At 40.6% G+C, this 13296-nt stretch overlaps 1 pseudogene; it reads left to right on the forward strand.

The window, feature by feature from the left end:
• The first annotated feature begins 8467 nt into the window (after positions 1-8467).
• LOC124514367 (olfactory receptor 13-like) lies at positions 8468-12175 on the forward strand (annotated as a pseudogene).
• The last annotated feature ends 1121 nt before the right edge of the window (positions 12176-13296 follow it).

Here is a 13296-nt window from a genome sequence, read left to right on the forward strand (position 1 = left end):
ATTAGTTTCAGGTGCACAATAGTGATTCAACACTTCCATACAACACCTGGTGCTCATCACAAGTGCACTCCTTAATCCCCATCATTTACTTCCCCTGTCCTCTGCCCACCTCCCCTCTGATAACCATTAGTTTGTTCTTTACAATTAACTGTCTGTTTCTTAGTTTGTCTCACTTTTTTCCCCCTTAGTAGTATTTTTGATAAGTGGAAGTGTTTAATTTTGGTGAAATACAGTTTACTAATTTTTACTTTGTGGGAAAGTTTTTTTGTTTTAATTTTTTTTTAAGAGAGAGTGTATGTGTGAGCAGAGGAAAGAGGTAGAGGGAGGGAGGGAGGGAGGGAGGAAGGAAGGGAGGGAGGGAGGGAGGGAGGGAGAGAGAGAGAGAGAGAGAGAGAGAGAGAGAGAGAGAGAGAGAATCTTAAGAAGGCTCTATGCTCAGAGTGGAGCCTGATGTAGGGTTTGATTCCATGGCCTCAGGATCATGACCTAAGCCAAAACCAAGAGTCAGACGCTTACCTGACTGAGTCACCCAGGTGACCTTATTATAAATTTAATTTCTGTAATGTACATGGAACAATTTTGACTTTCTATTTCTTTGTAAGCTGTATTTTTAGTAAGCTGTATTTTTCAAGGAATTTGTCCATTTTATCTAGTTGTTGAATTCATTGACATAAAGTTGATCAGAATATACCCTTATCATTCTTTTTATATCTGTGAGACCTGTGTGATAGTTCCTCTCTTCTAATAGTGATAATTTGTGTTTAATTTTTTTCTTCCTCAATGACCTAGAGATCTATCAATTTTATTGAACAGTTCAAAGAATTACCTTTTGGTTTCATTGATTTTCTTTATAGTTTGTCCATTTCTATCTCACTGATTTTTTTTTCAGTTTATTTAGGTGGAAATTGAGATTTTTTAAAAAGGACCATTCATTTTTTCTAACATAAGGACTTAAAGCTATAGATTTTCTAAGAATTGGTTTAGTTGTAGCCACAGATTTTAATATGTTGGTTTTTTTGTTATCAGTTCAGAATAGTTTCTTATTTCCCTTGTGATTTCTTCCTTGATACATGAATTATTTAGAAATGTATTGTTTGGAGGCACCTGGGTGGCTCAGTCGCTTGAGCGACCAACTTTGGCTCAGGTCATGATCTCATGGTTTGTGAGTTAGAGTCCCACGTCAGGCTCTGTGCAGACAGCTCAGAGCCTGGAGCCTGCTTCGGATTCTGTGTCTCCCTTTCTCTCTGCCCCTCCCCCACTCATGCTCTGTCTGTCTCTGTCTCAGAAATAAACATTTAAAAAAAAAGAAATGTATTGTTTAACTTCCAAGATTTGGGACTTTTCTAGATATCTTCTTTTATTGATTCTTAATTTAATTCTATTGTGTTCAAATAACATACTCTGTAAGATCTCAAAATTTTGAAGTTTTATAGCCCAATATATGGTCTATATTGGGGAACATTCTGTGTGCCCTTTAAACGAATGCTGTTTTGGGCTATAGTGATTAACAAATGTCAATTAGATTAAAAGAGTTGACAGGATTGTTCAGATCTATGTCCTTGTGATTTTTGGTCAAATTGTTCTGTCAAGTACTATGACATGAGTGTTACAATTGCCACTACAGTTGTGAAATTGATCCATTTTCACTTTATTCCTGTCAGTTTTTGCTTCATGTATTAGCTAAATGCACATTTACAATTATGCATTTTAAGATGCATGTGTGTTTGGCTGTGTGAAATTTTATCTCACTAATATATAAAATAATCTTTTTTTTTAGCATTTGCTTATTTTTGAGAGAGAGACAGAGTGTGAGCAAGGGAGGTGCAGAGAGAGAGGGAGACACAGAATCCAAAGCAGGCTCCAGGCTCTGAGCTGTCAGCACAGAGCCTGATGTGGGGCTCAAACTCTCAAACCATGAGATCATGACCTGAGCCGAAGTCAGACATTTAACTGACTGGGCCACCCAGGCACCCTGTAATATGTAAAATAATCTTAATGAGACTCAGGCTCAAAAAAGTAACACATAAAAGACAGCCTATGAAAAAGATGACTTGGAAAAAGACTGAAATGGAAATGAAATTGTCTACAGCTTGCTTCAGTTTGGTTTTTTGAGATTTTCCCTAGCCCATTATGAGAACTAATGTCAAGGTCTAAGAATGATTACATTGATGTGAGTTTGGGTGTAGGCAGAGTTAAAACCTTTAACTGATGTGAAGCATTCTTTTCTGGTATAGTACAGTATGCTTCAGCTTAAAAGACTTGACTCTAGGGGCACCTGGGTAGCTTAGTTGGTTGAGCGTCCAACTTTGCCTCAGGTCATGATCTTCCAGTTTGTGAGTTCAATCCCCACATGGGGCTCGCTGCTGTCAGCACAGAGCCTGCTTCAAATCTTCTGTCCTCCTCTCTCTACCCCTCCCCAGCTTGTGCTCTCACCAAAATAAATAAATATTAAAAGAAAAAAAAGGCTTGGCTTTGGATGATCTTCTCTGTAGTATTTAGCTCTATTTGATGCTTCTTGCTTAAGATTTTATCTTCTCCTTTCCTCCTAAGCAAATGTTATGGAACTGAATGAATAGATCCTTATAGGCCAATGTAACCCTGGGCAGGCAAGCTGAGGTCCCCTATGGAGAAGACAGAAAGTATAAATAGCTCTGAAAATGAACTGTCTGGAAGGACAAAACTGCTCACCCTTATGTCTGGGTATAAATAAAAATTGTTCACTACAGAGCAACTGAAGTTCTTGCGGTGAGGGCAGAGGTTTCCGGATTCATGTTCAATGTCAGAAAAAGAAGGAATATGTGTGCTGGGGAGGATGAGAGGTAAGATGCAGGGAAATTCTAAAACCCTATATCATTAAGTGAAGTTAATTCCATTTGAATATTTGGATTCAGGTTAGTAAATCTTAGCCTTCTATAGTGTTAAAGTTAATGAACATATATCTGTGTCCTTCTGCTTGACTGACATCTTAATTTAGTATCTCAGAGGCAGCTCAAATTTAACATGTCCAAAAGGAAACTCATCACTGTTTACTTCAAACCTGTTCCTCTCATGGGTTTTCCATTTGAATAAATGGCATCATCATCCACCCAACAGCCCAAAACAACTGATGTCCCACATCCAATTAGTCTCTACTAAATCCCTTTGATTATCTCCAATTTGTCCCCTTCTTTTCATCCCTTCTATTCCTGGACAGTAAAGCCTAATAATCTCTCAATTGAACTCTTTTAATAGACTCCAATTGGTCTTCCTCCTTCCAGTTTTATTAGCCAAACTGGCTACTAATCTTTCAAAAACTCTAATCTGGCAATCCAATGGTATGCTGGTAAATATTTAACAATCAGCTCTCTGGGGAAAATAAAAAGCTCTGATTTGTTGTGTTTGCCGATTTCTTTGGTGTGAATGCTTCTACCGTGACCAATTTCAAGCTACCAATGTGATATCGCTGAACACAGGGTTGGGAAGAAGTAAGCACAATTGGCTCTCATGAGCCAAGTCAGCTACAGAATGCCACTAAACCATGTCACTCTCTCTCTCTCTTTTTTTTAATGTTTATTTATTTTTAAGAGAGAGAGAGTGTGGGAGAGGGGAAGAAAGAGGGGGAGACTGAGGATTGGAAGGGCTCTGCACTGACAGTGGAGAGCCTGATGTGGGACTCAAACTCACAAACCATGAGATCATGACCTGAGCTGAAGTCAGACACTGAATGGACTGAGCCACCCAGGCGCCATTCTTCAATAATAAATTTCAATAGATCTTTGATGCCCTCAGGATATACTATAAACTCTTCAGGCTGGTCTACAAGACTCTCCATGATCTGGCCCTGGTAATTTCTCCAGACTCATCTCCCCCATCTCCCCATTCCTACCCAACACCCACCTTGCTCAAATCCTCACTTTGTGCTTTAATCAATGGGCACAAAGATGGGAAGAGATTTTTCCAGACTCCAGAAAGGAGAGCTAAAAATGGCTGGGACAGGCATAGAAATGGGAAAAGGCCAAAGGCAGGTGTGCAACCAGCTCAGCCTTCAGTGGGACACAACAATCACTGGACAGATGAGACAACATTACCTACTGAGATCAAGATACCTGACTCCTAGACCTAGTTCTGTCTGACTTTCCACAGTTATTTCTATCACTAGGCCTCAGTTTCCCCACATCTAAAATGAGGGTTTGGGGTGGGGGTGAATACCTAAGAGCTTTCTAGTTTAGACATTCTTTTTCTATGGAAGCCTTAAATAAAGTTCAAATAAGACCAGCAGAGCAGCTAGAACTTGGGTCCTGATGTTGGCTTCCTGGCTGCACTCACATACAGGCCCTAATCATGGAGGCCTGAGTTAAAGTACCAATTTCCACACTCCTCTTGTAGTTCTAGTTCTTCCAAATATTTGGTGTCCTTTGGGGCACATATAGCCCTTCTCTGCATCCTGATTGCTCACTCTTTGCTGAACCTTCCTGTGAGTAATGGGATCCCTCAGGATTGGAAGGCTCCTGAGGTGATACTGGCATCTATTTGGCTATACCCTTAAGGACTCCTTGGTCCCTGATACCTGTGGGCCTCATTAAAACACCAACCAGGTATCTCCCAGGTTGCTGCTGAGATGCAAGAGCTTCTGGAAAGTGGCTAACATAAGACCCTCTTATAGACCAGTATATGATGATACTGGAGCTGCCCAAGGCAGTTGTGGGACATGTGTGTGGAACAGTGAGTACTAAACTTGGGATCAGAGTGGGAGGATAGTCAAAGGGCACGAAGGACAAGCCCAGAAGCCTGAGGAGGCTACTCCCACCAGATCCCTGCCAGCCTTAGCTCTGGCACAGTGTCATCTGTAGGTAGTGCAGAAGCAGCAGAGCCCAGTGACACAAGGTCCTTGGTGAAAGACACATCTGGGTTGTGTCCTCTAATACCATGCAACATCAGGAGAGTTACTTTCTCTGAGTCTCAATTTCCTTTTTCCTATGAATTTAGATTTTTTGAAAAACACTTGTCATGAGAGTGAAATACTATACCAGTAATATCTATGCTTGTTGGAGCACTAACTACTCTGCAAGCACTTCACATGTACTATTTCACATGTTGAGCAACTTCACATGTACTATTTCAATTAATCAATCAGAGCAATCCTTTGAGATGAATGTATTATGATCACTAGTTTCCAGAAGAGGATGGAGACATATAACGTTTAGATAACTTTCCCAAGGTCATTATGCAAATTAGCAATGGAGTCAGGGCTAGAACCCAGGTCTGATTCTAGTGTCATGCTCTTAACAATTATCCTATCTTGGATGTAAAGGAACTGGTCTGTGGTAAGTGCTCAGTGAAACTGGGTTCCATCCCTGCCTCATCCCACACTTTAATGCCATTTCAAGTGACACAGACTAAGACTAGAAAAGACGCATATTTAAGGAAGATAATACCAAGGACTATTCATGCGTTACTGATTTCATTTCTCCTATTTTTTCATTTAGCTTTATTTGTTTCAGCTAACAAATTGCCAAGAAGAGGATTTTCGTTGTGCCAGGTTACCAGTGGGTAACCTGGGTAGAAGTCATCAGAGAAGAAGACCTTGACATTGGTTTTGAAAGAGGAAGTGATGGAGAAACCACTGGAATTCATCCTTGCAACAAAACTCACTCTTAAACCATCAGTATAACTTCACAAAGTCATTAATCCAATGTTTATTAATCGTTACCCATACCCTGTGCTAAGAACTGGAGATAGAAAGGTAAGACATGGCTCTCCAATTAAGGAACTCCACAAACCAGTGTTCATACCAGCCTGTGTATGAGGAATAATAGAAGCACATTAAAGGTGTTATCATAGCCCAGAAGTATGGTAAGGATCACAAGAGAAGTGTGGTGGGAATCACAGAACAATTCTGTGATTAGGATTTTACCAAGAGGAGGAAACAGAGAAGGACATTTCAACTGAGGAGTCATTTGATAATAGAAGTAATATGAACGACAGATGTTTACTGCTATATTGTTACATATACCTAAAATAATACTGAATCTCCACAAAAACCTTCAAGGTATATGTTATTCTTCCAATTTTGCAAATGATGAAATGAAGGTTTAGTGAAATTAATGACTCTCTCAGTTGTGCTGTTGGTAAGTGGCAGAGTTGGATTCAAATCTAATTTTCTTTGACCCCAGAGCCTCTCCTACCTCCTTGATACACACTGCCTCATGGAAAACAGCTTTGTGAAAAGTCCTGGAATATTTGGAGGATGGTGGACAAGTTGGTTTGTCTTCAGCTGGAGCCAGCAAACCTTGCCTATAAAGGGCCAGATAGTAAATACTTTAGGCTTTGCGGGACACATACAGTCTTTATCACAGCTTCTCAACTCTTGTCATAGGCAAAAGCAGCCACAGACATCAATGAATAATTTTTTCAACCATGTTAAAATGTAAAAACCATTCCTAGCTGGAGAGCCATATGAAAGCATGAGGACTGAGCAGAAGGATAGGAAGTAACGGTAGGATGCCAGGTAGATAGGGATCTGATTCCAAAGGGCATTGGGCACCCTGCTAAGGACTTTGGGCATTATTTCATGAAAAACTGGAATCCTTGAAGGACTTTCAAGGAAGGGAATATCATGGCCATCTCTGCTTTTTTGAACAGTCTCTCTGGCAGTGTGTAGGATGGGATGGATGGAAGAAAAACTAGAACAGGAAAGATCAGGGAAGAAGCTCTTGTTCTTCATCAGTGGAAACACTCTTTTGGGATGTTTCCTGTCCACACTTTGTCTTGGATCTTGTATAGTCCTCTTGTGATTTAAATACAGCTGCTACTTAACAACTTGTTAAGTAGTCCATATTTCCCTGATTTGATTCTTAGAACATTCTTTCAAAGGAGACAAGGACCTTAAGAAACTTAACAGAAGACCATGGGGGAGGGGAAGGGGAAAAAAAATTACAGAGAGGGAGGGAGGCAAACCATAAGAGACTCTTGGATACTGAGAACTGAGGTTTGATGCGGGGTGGGGGAGAGGGGAAAGTGGGTGATGGGCATTGAGGAGGGCACTTGTTGGGAAGAGCACTGGGTGTTGTATGGAAACCAATTTGTTGATAAATTATATTTTAAAAAAAGAATGAACTATTTTAAACAGGAAAACATAAAGATTTAAGCCAGGCTTTATAACAATATTCTCCCTTTAGCTTCTAGCCTGCCCTTTTTCTCAGGGTCCCCCTTCTCCTTCCTGAATAAAGCCATTGTGGGCCCTGCTTAGGAGGTGGGAGAGTAACCCCTCCTGGGTACCAAGGACAACCCCCAAGGGAGGACCATTTTTGCAAAAAAATAAAACAATGAACTTCAAATTATCCTTTAAATTTTTACACTACTGTTGACTAATACTGCATTCCCACTTTCTTTCAGGTTTCCTTGGTTCTCATCATTACCATATTACTTTGTTTTGACTCCCGATTGTGTTATGAGGTTGGGTGCATAGTGAGAAGTCACCCCCTAAAATCATAGATTCTCTGAATCTTGGTGTCACTGAGCTTTAGAACCTTAGGGTGTCTGTGGTGAAAGGGACTTTTAAAGTTGTACATCTGACTTCACTTCCAAAGCAGCAATAGTACCCCTGAATGATGTGGGCTTATAATTATGCTTGAACACTTCTGAAAATGGAGCACTTGCCATTTCACCACCATCACCACCACCACCACCACCACCCACCAGCAGAATGTGTCATTACTGGGAAGATCAATCACCAGAAGCTTTGTTTTTGTTTTTGTTTTTCTAAACTAAGTTTAAACTTGCCCCCCTGCAACTTTCACCAATCACTTCTAATTTTTTGATCTTGGGAACACATAACACACATTTCCACCTTTCTCTGTATGACATCTTTGGTGAGGTCTCTACAGTTCCTCATAAGTCTCCAAGCTAAGCTTTCCCAGTATCTTCCACTCTTCCCTAAGTAGCATGTTTTCATGGGTCCTTTACTAATAAGTTCTTTTCTCTGTATAGACAAGCTAGGTTGCCATTTTTCCCTTCTAAATTGTAGGTCCAAATATTAAAAACTGCTCTGGGCAGCCCTTGGTCTCTATGTAGTTAATAGCAGGTATTGACTTTGTGGCCTTGTGGGGTGACTATAAATGATGTCTGTAAATGGTCTAGGCCAGTTCCTGTTTAGAAATATGTTGAGAGCTATGTATGTCCAAGGGAAAGCCCAAAATGAGCTCGGCACAATGGCTAGCTTTATAAGCAGCAAAGTTCAGCACTAAATATAGTTCCACCATGAGTAGCATCAGTGGCTTGCCCCCTCAGAGGCTCAGCTTGGATTCAGTCCATCCACTTATCCAACATTTATAATGCCTACTCCATGCCAGGCATGGTTCTAGAATCTGATGGTGCACAATAATCAGGAAGATAAAAATTCCTGCATTCTTGTGAGGGAAACTGACAGTTGAAAAAATTGTATCATACATTAGAAGATGCTAAGTACTATGAAGAAAGAAAACAGGAGATGGGTATAGAGTGTGGGGGATATTTCAGTGTTAAGCAGGATGGTCAGAAAAGACTCAAGTTTTTCCTGAAAAGATGGACATTTGAGCAAATACTTGAAGGAGATGATGGAGTAAAGATTTCTAGGGAAAGAGAATTTCTAGCAGTGATAACAGTAAGTGCAAAAGCTCTGAGGTAGGAGCATGCCTTGAATGAGGAGCAGCAAAAGGCTGGACGGCTGGACAGACAGAGTGAGAGATGGGAGGTAGGAGATGGAGCCCAGGATGTGATGGGGGGCACTTAGCTCCTCTTCTGGGTGTTACCAGAAGCCACTGGAGGGTTCGAGAAGAGGATTCACATGATGTTTAAATGATCTGAACTATATATTTTTTAATGTTTATTTATTTTTGAGAGAGAGAGAGAGGCAGAGCACAAGCTAGGTGGCGGGGGCAGGAGGCTGTGCAGAGAGAGAGATGGAGACACAGAATCTGAAGCAGGCTCCAGGCTCTGAACTGTCAGCACAGAGCCTGGCATGGGGCTGGAACCCATGAACTGCAAGATCATGACCTGAGCCGAAGTTGGACACTCAACCAACTGAGCCACCCAGGCACCCCAATCTGACCTACACTTAAATAGGATCACTCTAGTTACTGTGCTAAGAATAGACTGTAGGGGAAGATAATGGGAATCCTGGAACTGGTTAGGGGATATCACAATATTCCTGGCAAGAGCAAATGATGATCTGGACCAGAGTAGTAATGGTGTAGAGGATGAGAAGTGATCTTTTTTGGGATACATATTTCAAAGAGAATAGCAATACTGCTGATGAGTTACATGGGAGAAAGAGAAAAGTTAGAAAGTCTTTGAGTTGCTTTGTAAAAGCTCTTAGCCACATCAGAGGATGGAATTGCCATTAATTGAGCTGAATGTGAGAGGAGGAGGTTTATAGGGAAGTGGAAGTTTGACTTTAGAAAATTTTAACATGCCCCTTAGATATCCAAATGAAGATAGGTGGCAAGTAGGCAACTGGACAGATGAATTAAGAGAAGACATCTAGGATGGAGATATATTTCAGATTTACCAGCATACTCTAGTATTTAAAATCTAGGTCATATCTGCAAATCAGAGTGAGGATTTATTATTCAAATCCCACTAGCCACCATTCTATTGCATTGTCTTCCAAGATGAGTATCAATATTATTTTTCTCATCCATCTGAGCCTGAGTCCTGCTCATGGCTTTATATGACATTATATTAACCCAAATGGACAGCTCTCTGCCTTTTCACTACCACTACAAAAATGTCTCAGATATTGAAATCTTGATCCAAGGTTTTAGGGTTCTCTATGAAAAAACCTGACCATCTGCAATGCTGTACGATATGCACTTTCTGCCCCCTACAAGTGTGATTACACAGTTTGGTTTTCGCTCACAATGCCATCTAAAGTGGGCCTATTTTTGTGCTTGGTGACCTGCTAAACCCTGCATGAAATCTGATGGTGTGAGAGACACATTTCAGCTTAATGTTGTGGGACTTGTGGTTTGAGTCCTACTCTGTGTCTGACCTTGGATAGCTGGTTGTATGAAATGAGAATAGTGATAATGACCTTGGTGGGTTGGGGTGATAATCTAATTACATTTATCAAAATGCTTTTATAGATTGCCATTCTATAAATAACCATTTCCTTCTTTGGGGTCTGGAAAAGGTGTACAGCCAGCTGTCCATGTTCTGTTGCAGTCATATAGGGACTAGCAGAAGGATTAAGAGAAATGGACTGGTCAGTAACATGTTCTGTCATCCAGGCCTGTCCAGGAAGGATCAAGGACTGAGTCCAGGTCAAACCGAAGACCAATCCCACCCACCACCCAACTCTCTCCTGGGAGCAACATGGCCTAGGAGGAGTCTTTACTAGTTTTTAAGAAAAGCTTCCTGATGCATAGGCACATAATTCCCAGGTAAATATGCTTCATTTTCTTGAGAAATGCCAAGAGCATAAAAGTTTTCTCTAGATTTCAGTTCTTGAGTCTCTGGCAATCTTTACTTTTCAATTTTTTCTTTATAATTTTAAACACAATTATAGTGATTAAGTGATTACAGTGATTACACTACAGGAAAGTGGGGATAAAAAAGAGGATATACACTTCCTGGAAGGTGGGGTATAAAAGGGGATAAAAGTTCTTGGGGAAAGATTCCTCTTCCCCAGAAAGTTTATTTGAGAGTCTCTTTTTTTCCTGAAAACTTATGATGTGTGGGTTTTCAAAGTGACAGCAGCAGAGAGGAAGAAAGCTAAGAGAAGAAGCTAGGGCTTTTGTTTGTTTCACATTTATACCGTCCTTTGTAACACCTCTTAGTCTTGATATTTGAAAGAATGACTTTAAGAACTATAGAGACCTCTAGAACTTTTTGGTTTACTGTAAAACATTTTTTTTTTATTTTTCTAGCCTCTTTATTTTGGTTTATGGTGTGGGGGTGGGGGGTGTAGGTGCACGTGTGCACGCGTCCTTCCAAATAGGACTTCGGCTGGTACAATTCCTTCCATAACACCCATGAAATTTTACCAGGGCTAGTTAGTTAGACAAACCAATTCATATTTATAGAATCTCTACTAAGTACCACACTGGCCCAACTTGAATAGAATGTTCCCTGGTTGTGGAAGTGCATATCTTAGTTTGATTGTTTAGCTCTGAGATGACTTTGGTCCTTGCATCTGTGGCTCTCACATGGTGTTCTCTCATTGAGACTGCAAGGGATTAAGGAGTATGTTCTCTTCTTTCCTCAGAAGGAAGGCAATACATAGCCAAGGCTGGAGAAATTAAAGTTCTGTAACCGAGTTTATCCTCCTGGGCTTCTCCAGAAATCCCTGGACCAACTGGATCCTTTTCTTCCTCTTCTTCTTTCTTCACTTATTTACAGTCCTGGGCAATGGGCTCATTGTTACCTTGATCAGAGTAGATGCACACCTCTACACCCCCATGTACTTCTTCCTCAGCATCCTGTCTGTACTGGATCTCAGCTATGCCATCACCACTGCGCCCCAGATGTTGATCCATCTAGTAAGCAGAATAAGACCACATCCTATATTGGGTGTGTGGTCCAGATGTATGTTTTCCTGATCTTGGGAATCACTGAGACCTGAATTTTTGCAGCCATGGCCTATAACAGATATGTTGCCATATGCTATCCACTCCAAGACTAGCCAAACCCTGTGTATAGTTCTGGTAGTCAGCTCTGCCCTTTGTGGTCTCACCTGTGTCCTCATTTACACAGTCTTTGCAATGAATCTGCCCTACTGTGACCCCAATGAGATCAACCACTTCTTTTGTGAAATTCCTGCTGTCTTGAAGTTGGCTTGTGCAGATACATCCCTCAATGACCAAGTGGACTTTATCTTGGGTTTCATCTTGCTCCTGATCCCATTATCCCTCATCCTGGCCTCATATGTTTGCTTTTTCATGGCTATCCTAAAGATTCATTCCACTCAGGGATGAATCAAAGAGTTCACCACCTGTGCTTCACACATCACTGTGATCATTATGTTCTGTATTCAATGCATGGTCACGTATATAAGGTCTGGTTCTGAAGCCTCCCCAGAGGATGACAAAAGTTGGCCCTGTTCTACAATGTCGTTTCTGCCTTTCTCAACCTCATCATTTACAGCCTCTGGAACAAAGATGTGAAGAGGGCTTTCTTCAAGTTAATTAGAATGAGTAAGGATGCTCAACAGCCATAGACGAGGACAGCCTGCAGTGCCTCTGATCTCTGTCTATCCCATCCATACTTCCACTGAAGTCATTAGACTGGATGAGGAACCCAGAATGAAGGAAATGTCTAGAAAAAAAAAAGCACTTTTGCATTAATTTGGCCACTGGACACATTAGGGAAGGACTCAGAGAGAATTGTGTTCAGGCTTAAATATATCATTGATCTTCTTTGGCTTTGGAAGAATCACCTTAATTCTCTGGGATTTAATTTCCATATCTGTAAAACGTGTTTCATGATATTTATTGTGCTTAAGTAATAATAACTGACTCTAACGTCACTATGTGTTTTATATGCACTTATTATTTTAATTCTTATAACAACTCCAGAGGTAGGTATTATCATCCTCTTCATACAGATAAAGAAACTGAAGCACAAGAAGATTAAGTAAATTGTCAAGTGCTACCCAGCTAAAAAGTAACACAATTGAGATTTGAACCCAGGTAATACGGTTCCAGAGCCCAGGCTCTTATATATTATATTACGCTGTTTCTTGAGTTGTTAATAGAGACTTTTAGGATCAGCTGAGATAACAGATGAGACGGTATTGAGGAAAATTTAAAACACTTAGGATTGTTATTCTAAGTCACAACTATAGAGTCAGACCCATGAAGTCTAGAGTTCTATTGGATACTTATGTTTTTCTCACTAGCATTTGGTAGTCTAAGCAAATAGCATTGTGCTATGAACTATTAACTTCTCAATAAAAGTTTGTTGAGTGAGTTTTCCAAGCCCCACCTCTATCCTCAGTCTGCCATCTCCCCAATTTTTCTTTCAGCTCCTCTTTACTTTCATGGGTCTCTCTTTCACTTCACTATACCTATCCCCCAAATGTGGCTTCCAGCAACCTAGAGTTTTATTCACAAGGAGCATGCCTTGGTATCTACAACTAACTTACCCTTAAATTTCATTTGCCACCAGAGAGATCAAGGGAACAATGGGAAGAACCCTGAGCTTTAGTCCTGCCTTAATTTGTTGAGAACTTGGAAAAAACGCCTAATCTACCTGGAACTCAGTCCCCCAATCTGTAAAATGGAGACAGTGGCCATATCTGACCCTGGCTATACCATAATATTATTTTTAAGTTCAAAT

The sequence above is a fragment of the Lynx rufus genome, unplaced genomic scaffold (genome assembly GCF_022079265.1).
Source record: "Lynx rufus isolate CCGP_SWC_20201006 ecotype Redwood Valley unplaced genomic scaffold, mLynRuf1.p SCAF_2, whole genome shotgun sequence".
In the NCBI taxonomy this organism is placed as follows: domain Eukaryota; kingdom Metazoa; phylum Chordata; class Mammalia; order Carnivora; family Felidae; genus Lynx; species Lynx rufus.